Source organism: Miniopterus natalensis, chromosome 1 (assembly GCF_054644295.1).
Source record: "Miniopterus natalensis isolate mMinNat1 chromosome 1, mMinNat1.hap1, whole genome shotgun sequence".
Taxonomy (NCBI): domain Eukaryota; kingdom Metazoa; phylum Chordata; class Mammalia; order Chiroptera; family Miniopteridae; genus Miniopterus; species Miniopterus natalensis.
In genome coordinates, this window is record NC_142081.1 from 191,654,890 (window position 1) to 191,677,221 (window position 22,332).

Here is a 22,332-nt window from a genome sequence, read left to right on the forward strand (position 1 = left end):
ACAGAAATTTTAAAAATTAAAAAAAAAAAAATCTACCCTCTAAACCACCATTTAGAGCCCACTAATAAAGTGCTAGTTTTAAAAAACTAAAATTTATTAAATACGATGACCTAGGCCCTGGGTAAATGCTTGCGGTGCACTAACCTGTTCAGTCTTCACCACCAACCTGCGACATGGATATTGTTTGTATCCCACTTCTAGATAAAGGAACTTAGACAAGCCCCAAGTTAGCAACCCAGCACAGACATAAGCTCCGTGCATACACTCTCCAATCTCAGCAGATGGCAGAACAGTTTGGGCTTGAGGCTGAAAGAGATGACCTGCCTTCCACCCTTTGAATCTAGATCGTGGGACTGCTCGCCCAGGCGTGCCTGCAGAGCTGTCGCTGGGCTGAGCGTGGGTGACCCCACCCACCCAGCCGCGTGGGTGAGGGTGCAGGTCTGCCAAGCGGGGGGGCTGCAGTCAGCGTGCAGAGCGAGGCCTTCCCAGCCGCAGGCTCTGCCTCCCCCCGGGCCGTGATGCGTGAGGGCCCTCACCACAGGAAGGCCAGCGAGCGGAAGGGAGAGCCAGAAGGCAGGCAGTCCCCACAAAGTCAGCCAGACTGGCTCTTGCTTCTGAGGTACAATGTTCTAGCTTGCTAAAAACAACAACAACAAAACTTGTTTCAACAAATGTCTAGCTCTGACCAACATGATCGACTGACCTTCCCAAGAACTGAACGGAGGGACAATGTCCCTGTAACAAAGGGCCCATGTGAGGTGAAATACGTCAGATGGAAAAAGTGAATAACCACAGGTTTCACCCATGTGTGGGGTATAAAACGAAAAGCAGCAAATGACCAACAAGAAAAACAGACAAACAAAAACTCATAGACCCAGACAACAGTACCGTGGTCACCAGAGGGAAGGGGTGGGGGGCAGTAAAGGCTAAAGGGGGTCAGATATGTGGCGACGGAAGCTGCTCTGGCTTTGGGAGGTGGGCACACAATGCAGTCTACAGATCATGTGTCACAGACATGTACACTTGAAACCCACGTGACCTTATGAACCAATGTCACCCCAATAAATCTAACTTTCACCAGTGCCCGTGTGGTGACAGGCATGATGATACGGGGGAATCACTGGCCCTTCACCAGCCGCTTCCACCTCCTTCCTGTCCCGGCCTCTGACTTCCAGGCCATCTCTCTTCAGAAGACGACGGTGATGACACAGCAGGACCGAGGGGAGGCCCAGGCAACCTGGACCCAGTGGCCCATCTTTGCAAACATATCCCCACCAACCCCCCAAACCCACTGCCCCTTTGGACTTTTCTAGCTCATGCCCTAAAACCCCTAGCACGGATGACTCCAACGGCCCCCCTTGCCACACGTGCATCTGAGCTGCTGGGGGCTCGGGGGACCCTCCGAGGGGGCACCCCTAGACTCACGGTCACCACGGGTGGGCCGGGCCGCGCAGGGCAGTGGCCTGGGCGTCCACGCGGCTCGCTCTCACTCTCTGGCTCTCCGGCTCTGAAACTCGCAGCTCCTCGCAACTGCCGAGCCCCCCCCCAGCCTCGCTGGCACGCTGCAGAGCGCCTCGGCTCCCCGAAGGCATCGCGCAGACGCCCCTGGTGGCCGCCACCTGAGCCTGCCAGCGGCCCGCCTCTGCGTGGCACCCTCTCCCATGTCTCTCGGGCGCTCTGCGTTCCCACCTCCCCCGGAGATGTCGATCGTGAACGTCTCTCCGCCCGAGGTCTCTCTCTACAGGCCCCTTCCGTAAGTGAGCAGGTCCGGCTTCCCGTCCTAATAAAAACAAAAACTCAGCGCCCTTTCCTCCTCCAGGCAGTCACGTTTGCTCACATCTTTCAGAGCCAGGTCTCAAACACGAGGTTTTTACTCTATTCTGTGTCCCCACTCCTTGCATATTCCGATATTTCTTCTATTTTCACTACTTTATCTCACATGCTCTCACTACAATTAATTTGACCTCAATCTCCATTTCAGTTAATCTAATGGAAAATACTTAGCCCTCCTTTTACTTGCACTGTCAGCCGTATTTCACCCAGAGGGTCCATTCCCTGATTTTTCAAAACCCTTTCCTAGAGATCATCGCATTGCCCTTTTTTCCCTTTTTATTTCCTTTACTGGTTCCTCTTTCAACTGGTCATTAAGTGCCTCAGTATCCCACATCCTCTCCTCCCTCATAATCCAGCCCCTGTGTCTTCAGTTTCCATCTCTATGCTTATGACTCCCAGATTTACATCGACGGTCCTGAGCTTCCTTCTGCACTCCAGGATCATATACCCATCTCGACATTTTACCTACTCCATAGCATTAAAGACCTGAATTTGAAGAAATGTGACCCCAAGAGCACAGGCTTAAACAACAGAAATTTATTTTCTCACAGTCCTGCAAGCTAGAAGTTTGAGATCAAGGTGCTGTCAGGGTTGGTTTCTCCTGACGCCTCTCCCCTTGGCCTGTAGACAGCCAGCTCCTCTCTGTGTCTTCAGATGGTCTTTCCTCTGTGTGTCTGCGTCTTAATATCTTTTTATAAAGACACCTATCATACTATAATTTTTTTTTTTTAAATATATCTTTATTGATTTCAGAGAGAGGAAAGGAGAGGGAGAGAGAGAGAGAGAGATAGAAGCATCAATGATGAGAGAGTCATTGATCAAGCCCGCAGCCTGGGCATGCGCCCTGACCGGGAATCGAACCCCGATCGCCTGGATCCTGGGTCGATGCTCAACCGCTGAGCCACGCCCGGCCGGGCAACACCTATCACGCTTAAGAGCTTAGGACAGGTGCAGCGATCGCCGTGAGGCAGCTTATACTCTGGAGGGCAAGAGTTATAGCGAATATAAGAAAAAGCTATAAAGCAAAAGTTACAGTGACACTGGACTATAACAGGGGGCATCTCTGCCAGTACTAAGTCGCAAAAGCTGCACTAGTCACAGTGCTATGTAAAATTTTCAGTTACCTGGGAGGGAAAGGTTTCCGAGAGTGTTCCAGCGGGGAGTGTACATGTATGTATCTTGACTGTAGGGATGCTGGAGCCAGAAAGAGGAGCCAGAGCTCATAAAGCTCAGAGTTTCTGTTAAGCATAGGGACCTGATGCACCCCGAGTCTTTCTGTTTGCGTCGCCAGCATGAAAATGAAATTATTAGGCATATATTTGAATAGTAGGGTTCACTTCAACATTCTATAGCTTTGAGCTGTATGAATTTGATTTACTGAGCATACCTATAGATCCTATAAGTCTTATTTTGATGAGTAGACTGACTAGTATGGGGGAAATTAATTGAATGGGAGATGCGGAGGTGGAGAAGGCAGATAAGAGAAAATTTAATACTGTGTAAGAGTATTATTATAGCATGTTGGCCCAGAAGGATGGCTGGAGGAATGAAGAAAAGTAGATAGATTTCGGAATCTTTATGACTTGTAAGTCTTACAATGACTTGTAAGACTTGGTGATTGCTGGGTAGAAAGGAGGGTGAATGCACCAGGGTCCCCAGGTTTCTGGTCTGAGATATGAAATATGAGATGAGGTGCAGGCTTACATACGGGGAAGTCTGTAAGTTTAGCATCAAACTTTTTTGTTAGCTTTTTTCCTAAAAATTTCAATAATTGGATTTTTAAATATGTTTTTATTGATTTTAGAGAGAGAGGGAGTAGGAGGGATAGAGAGAGAGAAACATCTATGAGAGCGACATCGATTGGCTACCTCCTGCAAACCCCCCCCACACACACACCTGGGGATTGAGCCCGAAGCCCAGGCATGTGCCCTGATTGGGAATCGAACCAGAGACCTCTTGGTTCATGGGTCAATGCTCAACCACTGAGCCACACCGGCTGGTCTATAATTGGATTTTAAGAACACTAAAAAGTTAGGGTTTAACTTACAGAATGCATATTTTCAATAGTTAAAGTCTGGTTTATATGAGAGCAGTTAACTGGTTAAAATTTTAAAACTTAAAGATCTATGCTGAGAGCTAGCATGCAGCTATTTACAAAGGCAATCAGCATCTTTATTAGCGATGTGGCCAGCGAGCTGATTATTTAAACTGGCTCAGCAGGAAAATAAAACAAAGGCTCACCCACACACTGCTGCGAAATGCCCTGATAGCTGAGTTGGGTCACATCACTTATCTCCTGAAAGAAATCCCTCAAATGGCCCTGCTGCCCACAGGGCGAAATCGACAATCTTTTGATCCAGGCCCTTGGCTAGGTTTCCCCCAGGCATCGTTACCTTCAGAAGCGCTGCCCCCTACAGGCAGCTGCTGCTAAAACAGCCGCGGAAAGCCTGTCGGATTTGCCCAAACGCATCCTCCCCTCCTCCTGATGCTGGAGCCAACAAAGATCTATTCATTCTTCACGTCTCAGCACAGGACCTATCTTCTAATTTATTTTATCTAGCAAAAACACCTACTCGTAAATGTTTAATATTTACAGAATATAGAGAAATTGTACTTACATAAATAAAATGGCAACGTGATAAACAATATGGAAAACTCTTTACAGGAAGCGTACCATCTTAGAGTAAAAGATGGTCGGGTAGTGGACAGGTGGGTATGCAAATAAAAAGCAACATTTCTGCCCCGGCCAGTTTGGCTCCGTGGTTAGAGTGTCCGCCTGGAGACCTGAAGTGTCTCGGGTCCAATTCCAGTCAAGGGCAGGTACCTCGGTTGCAGGTTCAATCCCTGGCCCTGGTCAGGATGGGTGCCGGAGGCAACCAATGGATGTGTCTCTCTCACATCCATGTTTCTCTCCTCCCTCTCTCCCTCCCTCCCTCCCTTCCACTCTCTGAAAAGCAATGGGAATAATATCCTTGGGTAAGGATATATATATATATATATAGCAACATTTCTACCAGACAGTCTCTAAGCCGTCATGGTTTACTGTCCAAAAAAACCAGCCACCACCAGCAGCAGCAAGGACTGAGATTATTATTTCATGATCAGCTGTGAGCTATCCAGATCAAGAGAAAGAAATTACTCTCTCCGAGACGACTGCCATCAGCTACTACAATCTGGGGCCTCAGCACTTTATTTACAGAACTCCCAACTGACAAATAATAGAACCGCATCATGAGTACACAAGTGCCTTTTCAAGAACAGAACTCGAAAGCTGTTTTTATAAAAACGCCTTCTGGCTGAATTATGGAAATGCAGTGTGCTGACAGTCAGGAGGGACAGTGCCACCAAAGGGCCTCGCTGCCTTCTAATGGATTTGATTTCTGGCAGCATCAAAAAGTGGACGCTGAAGTGCTTTAGCAAGGCTTGGATCTCTCTCCACGCGGTCCTACAGTGTGCAGAAGAGCAGGACATGTGTCACCTACGTACAAGCGAACGTAGGGCTTTAAGGAATTCCCATCTGAACAGACGAGATTTGTAGGTTGCTAGGAGAGCTGAAAGGCGACAGGCGCAGGCTCATGGGAGTGAAACCTTATTTTGAAAGGTTTATCCAACACAGACAATAAACAGGAATTTTATAGAATTTCCCATTTCTTAGAGGAAGCTTTTAAATAAAGTTGTGTTATTTCTAAGGAAATATCGAGAAACGCAATTTTCAAAAAAATTGTAAAATACTCTCTGGAAATGGGAGTTATGCTATGAAAGTTTCTGAAGCCTTATCTTCCCTAGTACTTAAATATTTTCAAAAGTTTTCTATGCTTTTTTAAAATTTTCATTGAAAACCCTTTATACTTGCCTGATCTGAAGGCAAAGACTGAGAATACCCCATCTGATGCCAAGGGTGGCGGTTCTCGCACTTGCTCCTGCAGCCACCATAATCCTTTCATTGTGTGATTGAGGCTGATGCTAATGCAAGTGAGAAAAAGGCATCATAATCACAGTAAAATAATACAGCCAAGAGGTGGCACCTTTTGTTAAGCCATGCTGTGCAAAGGCAATCCGCAGCCAGAGCCAAGCGCGCAAGGACGGGCCTGGTGTGGTCCTCCGGCTGTCCCGGTCCCTGCGGTCGCCAATGCGGCGAGTGTTAGCGCCTGGGGCTTGCCGGGCAAACCGGCGAATCCTGGTCCAGCGCCGCAAGCCATGAACCGTTAGTTCTGAGCATAAACTTTCAACGTTAAAAAATGGTGACAGCTTCACGCCCTCCTGCAGGAAGCTGCTGCGGAAGGAAAAGTGTGACCGGAGGAGCAGCGGGATGACAGTGGGCGACCCCGAACGGCAGGGCCTGGAAACCTCGTAGCTCAAACGGCTTTTTACGGCTGTTCACGTTCCCAGAGACACACGCACGTGTTGCCGGCGACGGGAAGTCGAGCCAGGGGAGCCCCACAACATGCCAGGGTGGCTGAGACCAAGGGAATGAAAACGTAATTTAAACAAATCAAGGTTTTCAAGATTTTCAAGATTCAAGAGCAAAACTAAACTATCGGAAAACACTTGCTAACTGAAGGTAATAACGCTAACACTTGGGTTGCCAGCAGACAACCGGGTCCATAACTCTGGTCAATGCCTCCCGCTGGCCCAAGAACTCGGGATCCTGAGAAGACCAAAGCAAAGGAATTTAATCAGGCTTCTGTATTTGTTCCACACACTCTCAAAGTGGAAGGAATCGGAAGAAATTCAAATAGCATGAGCAAGCAAGCATTGACGTGTCTCTGAACTATCAGATATACATAAGCCTTTCCTGCTGAAACAGGCAGGCTATTTCCACCGGGAGAACTCAGGTTTACTAGAAGTCTCCCCGGAACTGAGGGTGAGAGCGGGCGCCCCTCACAACCCTGCACCCTGTCTCTGAGTTAGTGCCCCGTTTCTTCCCCTAGGGGTCAGCATCCCAGTGCCTTCAGGGACACCTGTTTGGAACATGATTTCCTAAGACTAAGTTTGTCCTCAAAACAAAGAGAGAAGTACTTAGACACCAAGGAATCTTTAGTCTACCTTTGTTAAACAACCACACTCAGAAACCTCCCCTGATAACACGAGTCAGTTTAGGAATTATCAGAACCTACCGTTCAGAAAGGTAACCAAGTCACCAAGTGTTCACCCAAATGTTCTGTCATCGCTAGGATACAGCTGACAGTCAGAAATCATGTGAAAACATATTTTTAACCATGTACTTTAAAGTATTCAGATTTTCCACAACATGGTTTCAACAAATAAATTCTGTCATAAAAATTCCAGCTCTAGCCTAATGCATCAGCCATAAAAGAAAAACAAAGTTGCACCAACAACTCTAATAGTTTTTACTAAAAGGCTTTTTGGCCTTTGCAACCAAACAGATATTTGTGATAAAGCAACTTGTCTGAATACTCCCTGAGGCACAGAATAGTTTCCATCTATAAATAGATTACTTATGGGTACCACAAAATTACAATTCTGGCAACAAAGTTATGTAAGTTGTTGAATTCTGGGAATGTGAGTTTTTGTTTCAATTCATTGAAAATTAACTTTAAAGCAATCAGGCACTGTTTTAACAATTCTGTAGTATGTAATTAAGTAATGGATTTTAGTAATTTTCAATGAAATAAAAACAAAAGCCCTGTCTTTAAGTATTTCAGGAACAGTGTCATTAACTTTGTATATTATAAAAACATAAGACCTTTTTCAAAATGTTCAACAATTATGATTGAAAAATAATAAGCTGATATTTTCAGTTAAGTTTTCATTATACTTTGTTTTAACACATTACTACTTCTGAATGAAGAAGAGAAAATAAACTAAACTACTTCCTCCCTCAACGCAGAGGTAGGCCTGCACTGCCACAGGAACTTTGTGATGTATTTTTCAAAAGGCTTTTCAACACAACCTACCAGGGCGGTTTTAGGAGCTCTATGCATGCCCTGGAACCCTTCTGTCAGAAGATATCAAAGCCTCTACAACTCGCATCCTAAAACTCTCTCTGTACCATTCTTCCTGTGTCCCACTGCAAAGCACTAGCCTTGAAAAGTCTGTGATAAGATCTGCCCCATCCATGCAAGCTGCTGATATTTAAAGGTGCTCACCGCTGCACGTAAGATCAACAGTGCCAAATATTATTTGAAGAGGAAAGCCCTGCTGCTATTTCCTCTTCAAATAATACCTACCTAGAGAATTTTGCATTTCTATCAGAGAGCTGTCTTTGTTGTTAATGAGAAGAGTAAAGTTATGTTGTGCAATAATGAACTCCGATGAATGAATTCTGATTTATCTGGTCTATAAAAATAATCTGTTTCTAGCAGGGAGAGGTGCTGAGGTTATATGCTCACATTTTTTCCTGAGAGGAGAAAAAAATATCCAAAAGGTTTGGGAACCCCTGAAGCGTTTTGAATTTTTGAATTCAAACTTCTTAAAGAGCAAAATTTCATGTATCTGGCCAAACAAAGCCAGCTGGTGCTCCTAGATGCAAAGAATAGAACTCCGGGTAATTTAAGGCAAGGAGGGGATTTACCGAATGCCTGGAGAACTGAGCTTGTAAGGAAGTAAGAACCAAGATATTCAGGTTTAATCAAAAAGCAGACACCCATGAATGTCTGGCAAGGAGGCCTGTCTGCTGGACAGTGAGAGACCGACAGGCCGCGGGCACCCGTGGCTCCCTGCTCCGGTCCCTGGGGTCCTACAGCCACCACCCCGCTGGAAGGAGCTCTTACCATTCCTCCTCAGCATCTATCTGTTCTGATCCAAAGAGCCAGGGAGGAGTCTCGTCTGCACATAAGTCTTCTGCCTCTTTGCACAGCCCGGTGCAATCAGCTGAGGACCCCGCCCCGTGTGCTCACCTCGTGGACATACCCACTCTATCTGGCTGCCACGTCAGGGGGCCTCACACAGCAACCCTCAGGGAGCAACCAGGGACTCCTGGGGACCTGCAGCTTCAAACTATTTCATAGTGATATTAAGATGCCATTTGCCTGCTTGTTTGTTTTTTCATTTTGATGATGTAACAATTCCTCTTTAATAATAATTACAATAACCTATTGATAATACACCATAATAATTAAAACAATATATTAATGATAATAATATCTCCTATAGCAAATTTTAGTTATAAATTACACTCCCAGAAATGGTCTCATTTGAGTGTCATACCCTTGAGAGACAAGCATGACTCGCAACCCCCCCCCCACACACACTTCACAGATAAGCGGACCCACAACAGATATTTTAAGCTCAAGCTACAATGAACTAACTACGTTTTTTCAACCTTCCTTTTGCTCATGTCTCCGCAATATTTCTAATGCTGCTCTGGGAATTTACTTCTCTCTTTCCAGCCTGGTTTTTCTATAAATGACCTAAGTGTGTTTTGAAATTAGCTCAGAAGTCACTGACCTTCGCTGGGTTATCTGTTTTCCTATTTTTGATTTCTGTGAACTCTTTATGTATTCTGCATACAAGTTCAGCCGGCTGTACGATTTGCAAATATACTTTCCTCGTCTGTGGCTTCTTTTTTCATTCTTTTAACAGTATCACTTAAGGACCAAAGGTTTTAAAGGTAAGTGAAGTCCAATGTTTCCATTTGGTCTCTTAGGATCGTATCTAGGGAATCTTTGCATTCAGTCTGTGGCCAGTCAGTGTGATGTTCGATGGGGGTTTTCATAGATGCCACTTATCAGTTTATCTTTTCTCTTCGTAGTTCATTGTTGTTTTTAAATCAGGAAAGGAGGCTGGATTTTTGTTAAATGCTTTTTCTACATTATAGAGATGACCTTAAAGTATTTCTTATGCTTTGCTACTATGATGAATTAAATTGTTGGCCTAAGACAGCCCAAGCTCCTTATATCACAGCCTGCAAGTCTAGGGTCCAGTGAACTTCAAGGCTCTCAGGGTTGAAACCAAGGTGTTTGCAGAGCTGAATTCCATTCTGGAGACGGTAGGGGAGCACTTCCAGATGATTCAGGCGCTGGCAGAGCTGGTTACGTGTGGCGCTAGAATGAGGTCTTCATTTCCTAGCTGGGTCCGCGGGGGCTGCCCTGGGCTCCCGGAGGCCTCTCTCTGGACCCTGGACAGAGGAGCCCACGTCTCAGAACCAGCAGTGGCACCTGGATGCCTCCTCCTGGTACCACAGCCCCTCTGCCTCCTCCTCTGCTGTGCCTCGTATTTTCCTTTGCTCTCCTTTTCGTACTAAAGTAGAGTGGAATTTTCTAGAGGCTACACGACACTGTGACATTTCAACAGGTTGAGTGCGGAAGCTGATAGGAACACCTAGCTGTCCTCTTTACAGCCAAAAATCAAGAATTGCAAAATATAAACCCATGCTGGTCTTTTCACTGTTTGTTTTAGTAAATATACTATATCCATATAGCATGTAAATTATTTGTGTGTGTGTGTGTGTGTGTGTGTGTGTGTATAATAAAACTAACATGTAATGGAATTATTTTACTATTTTAAATGGTGGGCACACAGTGCAATATACAGATCATGTATCATTGAAATGTATACTTGAAACCTATATGATCTTATTAGCCAATGTCACCCAATAAATTTAATAAAAAAACTTAAAAATTAAGTAAAAGATTGGTGAAAGCAGAGGCTAAAAAAATTTTAAAAATTATAAAAAACGATTTAATAAACATTTAAAAAATTTCTGCTTTAAGTCCCAAGTAAATGTGGATACACAGACATAGCTATAACATAAGAATACGTAGAGATGTAACTAACATAAACCAAATCATTTTACAATCCTCAAAAAATGTTAAGAAAATAGAGGAGTCCTGAGACACACAAACACCCAACAATTAAAAGTTTAAGGACCACTCTAGCGGGCCTCACTCCAGCAAGGAGATGACCTGGTCCGAAAGGCCCCGTCCTGCTGCTCCCGTCTCCCTGGTCAGCAGCAGTCCCCAGCCCACGCGGCAGGAGCCAGCCAGGAGCTTCCATCCCGTGAGCCGGGGACCCCACCGAAGGCACTCCCTGCTCCACCAAAGTCAGTGTTTCCCCAAAGGGAAAGTGGGCAAGGGGCTGGGACGCTAACTCTATATGACAAATGCCTCTGAATGCGGTTCCTGTCAGAAAAGCTGACTTTCAGTTCCTCCGATTGTAACCAAGTACCTTAAACCGTCTGCAGACCAGAGAGATAATGATGCATTACTTACACAGCCGGGTAATCTACTCCTTTGGTCCTTGTATGTGATAAACCCCAGGTTATCCTCTTAAATATTTATGTTTCCCATTTCCAGATCATGCCTGGTATCAACCTATCCCAGTATCCATTTAGGAGAAATTGGCTTGTATGATATGTATAAATAGTTCTCAATAAATCAGAGGCTTAGAACTCCAGAACAGATTTTTGAGATTACGTTTAAAAATGCAAAAATGAGGCTTTCACATCATACTTCCAGTTCCTTCCATTGCAGGCTCATCACTATCCATATTTCAATAAGTTTAAGTCAGAGGACATCCAATGTTGCTTAATGAAAAATGTTTTCTGAGAGATTTATGTTTGAGATGATTTGTAAAGATACAATGTCTTGGTTAACACAAACGCAACCCTTTACCAAAGGAACAGGTTTAGTATAAATAATATTTAAGTGTCACATAAAACCATATACATTACATGGTCAAGGTTAATGCCGAGTACAGCCTGTGAAAAATTATTAATTCCCACTCCTGTCAGTTTTCTTGCCTCCTTTCAACTGGCCAATTTTAGTGAGGTCTGTGTGGGAAAATCAGAAAATTCAGTTGAATAGAGTTATATTGAAGAAGAGTCAACAGCTTTGAGTAAAGGCCAAATTATTCCCCAGCGGGTCACATGTGTGAGCTTCACGCACATGCACGCGTGGCATTTATGTGGGGCGAGGTGAAAAGAGTTTTTTGAGTAATAATTTCCTTTACTTTTTGGATCTGGGTTAATTTAGAAAGAGCTCAAACCAAGTAAAACGCAGTTTCTAGATAAATTAGAGTTTACTAAAGGTGGGACGTTATTCAGTTGTGACCAAATAAATCACAAGAGAACATACAAATTGATACCTTGTAATAAGCAAAACTGCAAAAGGAACATAAATAAACTATATGGTTTTATTTCTGCTAAGATAATAACTATGTTCACTTTGTTCCTTTGTTCTACAAAAACAGTATTCATGTCACAAGCACACAGTAATGACAAGAATCATAGGCACTGTAATCAGGGATTCTGAACGTTTACTGAGTAGCTCCTAAGTGCCTGGCTTGTGCTGTTGGGTTTGCAAACATTTTCTCACCTAACCCTTCCTAAGAAACTGAAGGGTTCCGGGCTGGCGTGGCTCAGCATCGACCTAGGATCCAGGAGATCGGGGTTCGATTCCCGGTCAGGGCACAGGCCCGGGTTGTGGGCTCGATCCCCAGTCGGGGGCATGCGGGAGGCAGCCGATCAATGACTCTCTCATCATGGATGTTTCTCTCTCCCTCTCCCTCTCCCTTCCTCTCTCTGAAATCAATAAAAAATAGAAAGAATCTGAAGGATAAGTGCGAACATGGCCTTCATTTCCCAGGTGAAATAAAACGGAGGCTGAGCAAGTTAAGGCCCAGATCTGACTTGCAAACCTGTACTAAGAGCACCAAGAAGCCCACTGTACACCAACACTGCTGACTCTCCGCTAACGCCTGCCAGGCTCTGTGACCTTGGCCAAGTCCTATCACTTCTGCGGGCCTCACTGGTTTATTCATCCTTCTGTTAATTTCATCGTAGGTTCATTTAAAAAATACTTACTGCCACTCCCTGGATAAGGAGCTGAAAAGACTCATTTGTAAAAAGAAAAGCTGGGGAAAAACACCTGTTATAGGGACCAGATGAAATAATATGTACTAACGAGGCTTGGTATTTTACAGTGCCAGGAGGCCAAGCGACTCCTGAAAAAATCGCCATGACTGTCCGTGTCCCATCTGAGTTTATCACAGCCATCCGACCCAGGGACGACTGTTCCCCAAAACAAGGCCTTACTCTGGGCGACGAACTGATCTGACCCAGTGAGCATCCTCTATCGTAGAGAACGGCTCACCCCGCTGGTCAAATCCTGTCTCAGGGAGTCAGAAAGCGGGGTTTCCGAGAAGAGATGCTCGGCAGGTGGGAGCCACAGAGGAAGGCAGGCAGGCAGAACCACTACAGAGACTTGGGAAGTGCTCCTGCATTCCGGACAGCATGCCAACTCTTTAAAAAAAAAAATGGTTTATTCATTTTTTAGAGAGAGAGGAAGGGAAAGGGAGAGAACATGGATGGGCTGCCTCCCGCACACCCCTCGCCAGGGATCAAGCCCGCAACCCAGCATGTGCCCTGACTGGGAATCTAACCGGCGACCTTTTGGTGCATTAAATGATGCTCAACCACTGAGCTGCACCAGCCGGACAGCATTCCAGTTCTTGCCGATGCCTGTCGAGTACCCGTGAACGTATTTTCTTGCTCCCACGGCCAGAGCATGTCTCAGGCCTTCAGATCTTTCAGGTAATACAGTAATTTATTCCAACTCGCTTTCAGAGCTGCAAAGCATGTGCATATGTGAAACCTGTCACCATCATTAAAAATCAAGTGCCATTGCCTGGCCTGAATTCACTAAGAAACGGAAGATGTGAACTTCCGGCCGGGATCTGCTGGTCTCCTTACGTGGCTGTGTTCCAGGGTTATCTTCCAAGGGCCGCTCTCTAAAGTAATATTAAGCTCTTTTCTTGATTTGTTTCAATCCACTTATCAGCCCACGACTCTGAACCAATTACTGGAAAATATCCTCAGTGACACATCTGTCAGTGTAATTGTTAAGATTTATCTGAAGATAGATTTTTGTATCTTATTTTTAGTCAGCCTTACAGAGGTATAATTAATGAGAGAGAAAATTAACTAATTTGAAGCATGCAGTTCGGAGGTTTAACAAATGCGTGCAGTCATGTGACCACTAAACACGATGCAGAATCATCCCATCTCCCCAAAAAGTTCCCTCACGCCCATTTGCTGCCGATCTCTCACCTCGGTCTTGACCCCTGACAATGAATGATCAGTTTCTATCATTATAACTTTGCTTCTTTTCGAATATCGTGTAAATGGAACTGCAGTTTTAAGTCTTTTATGTCTACCTTCTTTCACTTAGCACAATGCTTTTTTTAAAAAAATATTTTTTATTGTTGAGAGCACTACAGATGTCCCCCCCTTTTGCATAATGCTGTCTGAGAGTTGTTATGGGTACCAATAGTTAAGCCCTTTTTATTGCTGAGTAGCAGTGTCCCATTGTATAAGTCTACCGCATTTGTTTAACCATGGTAATAGCTGAACAACGAGTTCTTTTTTTGCTGTGTGGCTATTATTTAAAAAGCTAATATGAATATTTGCATATAAACTTTTGTGTAGACAGTAATTTCATTTTTCATGGAAAAATAGCCAAGAATAGTGAGCCCTATGCATCTTGCAACCCTGATAAACCCGCTAATTAATTTGAGTAGTTTTCTGATGATTCCTCAAGATTTTCTGCAAAAACAATAATGTTAGGGAATTCTGCTTCCTCCTTACCAAGCTATATGATGTTTTAAGATTTATTGGACTGGCTAGAATATTTTAAACAAGGTCGAAAAGAAGTGGTTGCCTTGCCCCTGGATTTAAGGGAAAGCATTTACCCAATGAGAAGATGTTAAAACTCTAGGTTTTTCCAAGATGTCCTTTATCAATTTGCAGAAGTTCCTTCTATTTCTAAACAGCTGAGAGTTTGTTTTTTAAATTATGATTAAGTGCCGAATTTTGTCAAATGTTCTCTTTTAACGTATCTGTTAATATGTTGAATTGCAATGATTGATTTTTCAACTGTAAAAGCAACCTTGCATAAATCCCACTTGGTCATGGTGGATTAACCGTTTTATTTATTGCTACACTAAGTCACTCAATTTCTGAGAAAGAACTTTGCATCTACGTACAGAGGTACACTGAATTGCTGTTTTGTTTTGTTTTTGTAACAAAAATTGTCTGATTTGTCATAGAACGTGTTTGGAAGTAGTCTTTCCTTTTCTATCTTCTGGAAAAGTCTATGTAGATTTTACATGATTTCTTCTGCAAAGCTTGGTAGGATTCGCCGGTGAAGATGCCTGAGAGTTTTTGTTGGTTTGGTTTTTTCTGGTCTTATGGAAAGCGCTGTTTTTCAATTTTTAATTTACTTCATTTTTTGGAACAGTTGTAGGTTCACAGAAACACTGAGCAGAAGGTGCAGAGCTTTTCCACATACCCCTCATTCTCAGATGCACAGCCTTCAGACTTGACAACAAAATATTTTAAATTACACACTGCGTTCACTGGTCTGACACATTGTTTTTCCTCCCTCTCCATCTAAGTTTTACCTCAAGCGCCCTTAGTGGCTCCCCTACATTTACTGTCTGATGTAGAATGTGGGTACCTTGGCTACTGTCCTCCGAGGTGTATACAGACCTTGAAGCAACCAAACTTGCATGGATCCCTGCATGCGGTCAACATCCTGGAAATCTGGTCTACATTTGACTTGAAACCCTCTATAGCAAGGAACCAACCACCCCACCAGCAGCTGTTGCATTTTAAATTGCAACATTGTATAAATTTCTCCTGTGGGAGGGCCTTGCAAGTCCAGAGAGGCTGAATAGGAGTCTGTGATAGCTGCTGTGTGTAGCAGCACCAAAATCCAAGGGATCGGACTGCAAGTGGCATGTGAGCTCTGAACCTGCCTTTTTCCGATGGTTTGTGACAACTGCTTGGCAGGGGAGAATAGGACTCACGATGATTAGTTTGTAATACTATTAATACTTCCCACTTAAGATATACAGAAGCAAATATTTCCGTCATTTCAGGAAATTACATACGTTTGTATATTGTTAGTTTTTTTAAACACCGTTTAACATTTCTTAATAGATACATTCACCTTTAGTGGGCTTCTTCAAATTTCAGTGATAGGACATATAAAATACTCTTACTCAAAATCAACAAAATTTTCATAATAAATACTTTTAAAATGTAAGTATTTTTTCAGATCTCTAATTACATACCAGGAAAGAAAGAATTGCTAAAAAATATTATAGGCAAAGCTGTGTGTGTTCACTGTCACGGAATCTGCATATTTTAGTTATTTGTCAGTCTTCTTTTTACATTTCCTACCATCATGCACAAAAACAGTCATGAACAGGGCTGATGATGGGACTCTCTTCAACAGTTATACAGTGGAAGGATGTGTACCCTACTGTTAAGCCACTTAAAATATGAACAGATGCGTGATAAGCAACATACAAATGGTCCCGGTCCCCAAACTAAAAAATTTAGAAATCACCCCGATTGTGACTAATTGTGTAATATCCACCTGTGCACACGCCCCAACCCTGTAACAATGTTTCTCCTTCTTTCAGGGCTCTGTTCCTCCTCACTGAGATGTCCCTGATGCTCTACGAAAAAAAGAAACAGCAACAGAAAAAAAAGGCTCCTGCTCAAACTTGACAACAACATATCGATGTCCAAAATGTTAACAAATTTCAGCTCCGTGGCTTATTGACACCTGCAGATTTCCCAGCTGCAAGAAAGGCGGTCAATGTATCGAGTGGATACAAACTCGGAGTTTACATTATATCGCAGCTAAAACCCACACAATCATTTCTTCAAGCTGTTCATATATGGAAAGTCAGTAACAACGGAAGGTAGGTTTCCTATTTACTGTCTGCAGATGGAACAGGAAAGGAGGGAAGAAGCAGGAGAGGGGATAAAGGAGAGGAAAGGGGGGAGGGAGAGGAGCGGAAAGAAATGCAAAGGGCGGGAGCAACAGGGGTGGGCCAGGAGCTTTCAGTCAGCAAAAGGCTCCCTTCATCAGCTGCAAGGGGGCAGGAAACTATTGATTCTTAGGCAATTCACAGGACAGAACTGCTTAAGGAGAGGCCCGTTCAATGCCAGAGAACAGAGAAACGGCAACCTAGAGCAAAACGTCAAAAACAGGGTAGTCAGGGTACCACGGCAAGCGGGAGACCAGGTGCAAGCTCACGCCATTCAGTCAGTGAGCGACCCTGCTCTTCGCAGGCACCGTGAGCAGGGGGAAAGTCGCAGTTGCTGATGGCAATCGAGCGCCTGCAGGGCAGGGGCACCTCAGGGGCCAGAGAGGCAGACAGGGTGGCCACCTTCCTTCCAACGGGGGACCTGAGTTCTCCCCTCTGAATGGGCCGTTGGGATCGCTCATCTCTAAGTTCCCTGAAGCTCTGAAATACACCACTGTGACTTGGAGGAAGAGGCAACCAAAAGTAAAACTGTATCTGCAATGCGAGCAGTGAAAAAATCAACTAGTACATAATGAAAACACTGGCTCTGCCTTTTTTCAGGTAACTATCGGAATTAAGCCAAAACTGACCTTCGTGCAGTGCTGAGCAACAACTGTGACCTACCAAGGGGCAGCTGTTCCCACTCAAATTTCCCCATTCCTCCCGCCTGCTTTGCCCAGACATTACTTACTACCAATAGGAAAGAGCCCTTTCTGACTGGGCACCTGAATGAGGCGAACTCTGCCCTCCTCCATTCATGTGGAAATTCCACCCTCAGCACCTCAGAATGTGACCTGACTGTCCCTTAGGGCTCCTGCAGATCTAGTGAGTTAAGATGAGGTCATTAGGGTGGGCCCTGACCAATATGACTTTTACCAACCAGGGAACACTGGGACACGGACACACACAGAGGGAAGATGATGTTAAGAGATTCGGGGAGAGGACGGCCATCTCTAAGCCAAGGGGACAGGCCGGGAACTGATCCTTCCCCCACAATCCACAGAAAGAGCCAACCCTGCAGATGCCTGGATTTTGGACTTCAGGCCTCCAAAGGTAATGCATTCCTGGTGTTCAAACCACCCGTCTGTGGTGCTTGGCTCTGGGCGCCAGCAAGCTGGTGTGAGCATCTCCCATGTACCCGCAGCCCTGCTCTCTGAGAACCCTGCACGCATCACTGCGCAAAATCCTCACCGTACTTTCGCAGGGCAGGTATTATTCTAAAGCCCACTTTTACACAAACGGGCAAGCTGACACCCCGAAAAGTAATGCTGATCACTCACATTTACTTCCTAAGGGGCAGAGCCAAGATTCAAACTGAGACATTCAGAGTGTGTGGGTCTGAGGACCATACACACTGCCTCTCACAGACTCGAACCATCCCCCGGAGACAGGACTCGGCCTGGTTTCGCCAGTTGCTTCTCCTAGTCCCTGCTCCCTGCTCACACAGCCACGCGGCCTCTTGCCCCCCAGGTTCCAGTTCACCCCTACTTCTGTGACAGCCTTTCCTGAAGTGGGCTGTGCCCCGTCTTCACGTCGCGCCAGAGAAGCACCGTATAACGACTGCCTGGTATTATCATTGCTTTTCAACCGTTTGTTCCTCCCAGCAGATTCTGAGCTCCTGGAGGAACTGGGATGGGGTCACACTTGGTCATTTTTATATATGTGGCTCCTAGAAGCACGCCAAGCACATCAAAAGAATTCAGTACGTATTTGTCAAATGAGTAAATTAATGCTAAAGGAAGCCCTAAGGAATTCTGTAGGAGCTAACGCTCTCTTCTCACACACACACGTGTATGAACTATACACACATATTAGCTATATTAAAGAACAGACAAAATTTAGACGGGTTGACACCAAGACTTCAATACTGGGCATCGTTAAGCTTATACGTGAAAAGGAAAGAAACGTCAGTTTCTCTGAAACTTCTTCAAAGCGAACGGAATAGGCTGTTTATGAAGCGCTGCATACCTTCCTGAGCGGGGCATTTCAAACACTGGTATTTGTGTCCCGCATAATTGGAAAGTGAAATGCAGAGGAGTTGACCCAACAAGAAGTCCACAGCAGAGTCAAACTCAGGGGCAAAAAGTGGATTTCTTGAGTGTGATGACGGAGGCGGAATACGTGGGTGTTTTCCTTCCAGCAAGCTGCCAAACTGGGATTACAAATTCCCCAGCAACTTTAAAATGCCCGGGGGGAGAGGGGATCAAAGATATGTGTTATTTGAAAGAGTGACCTGAGATTAGATATGCTGCTCCGCATATAAATATAACGACAGCATCTAAGGCCTATTATGTACAAGGAGCTGAGTAAGCAACGGGAAAAGACTACGTCTATATGCAAACACACTCGGACAACATATCCACATCGGATGGTTCCTTTAACAGCAACGTCTCCTCTCCATTAGGTTTATATAAAATAAGACGCTTATGCCATCGCAGACCCATTTAAAACAAAAGGGTGTTTCCTAATAGAAGAGGTAGAATCTAAGCGATCTTTGCAAACTCTAGAGATAAACACAACTCAGCAGGGCCACGCCTGCCGTCACCTTGGCCGTGACGACGCTCGAAGCTGCGAGCGGGCTTAAACACCTCGTCCAGGCCTGGCTGGTCCAGACCAGGCCGGCTCCGCGCCGACGCTCACAGTCACGTCCCGTGGCGATTCACCAAGGTCGCGACCGCAGGAAAGGGAGGGCGGTTGGAGGGGAAAGATAACAGATCACCTCTTATGCCTACTAATGAAAATGACCGCGCGAGCGGAAGATCCCAGTCTCAGGGCCGCGGTCACACTCAGAGGAGTGGAAATTCCTGACGCGCAGCCAGCACTGCCGCTTCCGGGCCCGTGCCCGCCCTCGGCTCAGCCTGTACCTTAACTACAAAGAAGAGTCTTGAGTTTGAAACCCACGGTGTCCTCTTAAGATGCGTCCCCTTCCCTGCGCCTGTACCCTTAGTTAACCAGGGGACTAGCTCAGAAACGCAAGAAGGAAAAGAAATGAATGGAGGTGTTTAATTTTCAAAATCGCACTTTCAAGTCCACTCCGGCCTGTGTGTGTGGAAAGGGAGAGGCGTGTTCTCCGTTTTGAAAGCGCTCTCGCACACGTCAAGAATGAAACCTGGCTGAGGCAGTCACGGCCTCTTAGACGCAGGTAAGATGACAGGCAGTGTGGCTCTCAGGCTTCCGTGGGCGCCACACGTCCTGGGCGACGTGCCCACGCCCAGCGTGGCGGCCCTCCCCTAGACGCCTGAGTCAGTGGCCTGCGTGGGCCCCGCATTTTCATTTCTAGCAAGTTCTCCCAACATATGGCATCGCGGCACGGAAAACGCCGTGAGAATTATTCGCGTAAGGAAAGGTCCCCCCGATATGAAGAAGAAGAATGGAGATTTGGAAGAGACGTCACGAGGTTCAGAATGATACGCAAGTTTCTGAGAAGAGACCAAAGTCCCGCAGCCAAGAGGGTGGCAACGTAAAATGCGGCCACTTCCAACCCTCCTGGCCATGGCGAGCGACAGGGACAGGCCGAGATGGGGGCTGAACAGAGAAGCTCCCCGAGTGCTCTCGGCCCTTCATCACGAGCATTCCTTCCTCTAACCCCCGCCACCAGACCCAAGGCCTCGCTCGCAGGAGTCAGTGGAGGGAAGTCTTCCGGAGCCCGGCAAAGGCCCAGGGCACAGAGCAGGGGCCCAAGTCTGAGCCGCATTTATTCCCAATGATCTGCACTGACTTTTACTCGCCGAAACTGAAGGCATTGCTGGGAGTCCTCCCCTTGTTCTGGTGGCACCTACTGTGAGCACTACAACGGGGAGAGATGGCTGTGGTCTCCCTCAAACGAGCAGAACTATTTTCAATTACCTTAAAAAAAAAAAAAAAGCCGAACGCTGTTTAGCAATTTCTTTTCCCTGAGGGCTCTTGTAGATGTCGAATGGGAGCTGGTCTGGCAGGTGACCAGTCTCAGAAATCCCCTTGCGTCCCCCCCCGCCCCCTGGCCACCCCATCTTTTCTGTCATCTCACTATTTCAAAACTCCGAGAAACTAACAGCACAGGGCTGGCTCACCCGCGTGCTTTGGGCCTCGCTCGGGAGTCCCGTTCGAGGTGCCTCAGCGTCGGGGATCCCGCCTGGAGGACGTGCGGGGGGAGCCTTCTTGCTGTGCACAACTCTCAGGGGCTCAAGGACGGAAGGAGGGGAGCAAAGGCGACGGAGGAGGGTTACCGGGCCTCTCGCAAACCAGAGGCCCTCAGAGAGCAGCGAGGCCGGCTCCCCGGGCAGGCCCCCGAAGGTGAGGACGGGCTGAGCGCCCTGCCTTCTGGAGAGGCCACGGGAGGGACAGAAGCTAAAACCTTTCTCGGCAGCACATCTCTGAGCCGGTCGGGAGGGCGACAGAGAAACTAAGCACAGGCGTCAACTATTTTATCTGCAGGTAGGGGCTTGCGCTTAGGAAGTTTCCTGAGAGACCTGAAGATGTATCCGCTGCTTCCGTAGTTGCTTTAAAGTATCTGAGTTCGTTCTCCCGGCTTCGTATTTCCCACACTGACTTGAACACGGTGCCACATAGTTTCGCAGGAAGCTTCGAGGCGAATGGCTCCCTGAATACAGTCTGCCTGCAACTAGGCATCGCCCTGTGGTCTCCGTGGGATTAACATCTCTACCAAGCGGGGAGGGAAACGCCTCAATTAGCTTCCCCACAATACCGGACCACCCTCCAGCGTGTGCCTTGCGTCGGCGGGCGCTCAGCAAGCATTTGCTGAAAGAGCGACAGTGGAGGTGGCATTTTTTTGGATGTGATTTTGGGCTGTATTTGCTTATTTAAAAAAAACTGAACTTATTCAGTGGGAGTTCATAGGAAATCAAAATACAAAATGGCATCACGTGACCTAAATCGAGCTCACGAACACTGAAACCCAGGCAGGGAGAGACGACGGGGGAAAGAACGGCTCTTCTTTTACCTGCAAAGCGTCTTCCCCAGCATCACAGATGGTTGTGGCGGGACCGTCAGTGACAGTCCTCAACCAGCGCTGGGCCACCAGGCCGGTCCTGTGGCCTGGGCCTGGCCAATCGTAATCTGTACTGTCCTCCGAGGGATGTGTGAAAGAGTGGGCACGTGGCCAACCGATGCTAGTCACACGCCTTCCAGGAATGTTTGATTAAGTGCATTTGGGAGCAAGGCGGGGGGGGGGGGCTCCCCGCTTCTGCCATAGTGAACCCCCAGGTGGGTTAGGAGCTGCAACGTCTACCTTTTACACAATGTGCTGAGAACCTATTCTATTAAGGAGCAAACAGAGGAAAGTGAATTAAAAAGTGGGAGAAAGAGAAGAAGGGGTGACCAGGGGAGCCGAGAGGCGGGAAACGGCGGGGCACGAGACGGACAACGAGACGAGACCAGGGGCTACGACGGGCCCGTCGCTTGCGCCTGTGGCTCCAGACACGCCTGAAGCCAGCAACCCCTTGGCCCCCGTGTCAAACGAGCCGATGAACTAGGAAATAAATTAGTTAAAATTATTTTTTTTGACACCTGCAGCCGAATGAGTCCTGATTCCTTAGGTCTTCAACCTCAAGATTAAGACACAGCTGCACGGTAACTGCAGTTATTCTGCCTTTTATTGTGAAGGTTGCAAAGCGATATTGCCCAGGAAAACCCAAGGGCGCGGCTCTGCGGCCAGAACCACACAGCAGGCGGACGAAAGTCACGGTGGAGGTGACAGAGGGCATTCCGGGGGCCTGG

At 46.3% G+C, this 22,332-nt stretch overlaps 1 protein-coding gene across 2 annotated transcripts in view; it reads right to left on the minus strand.

Moving 5' to 3' along the window:
- SLIT2 (slit guidance ligand 2) overlaps window positions 1-22,332 on the minus strand; it is a 297,246-nt gene that overhangs the window by 173,533 nt on the left and 101,381 nt on the right. The window lies entirely within an intron of this gene.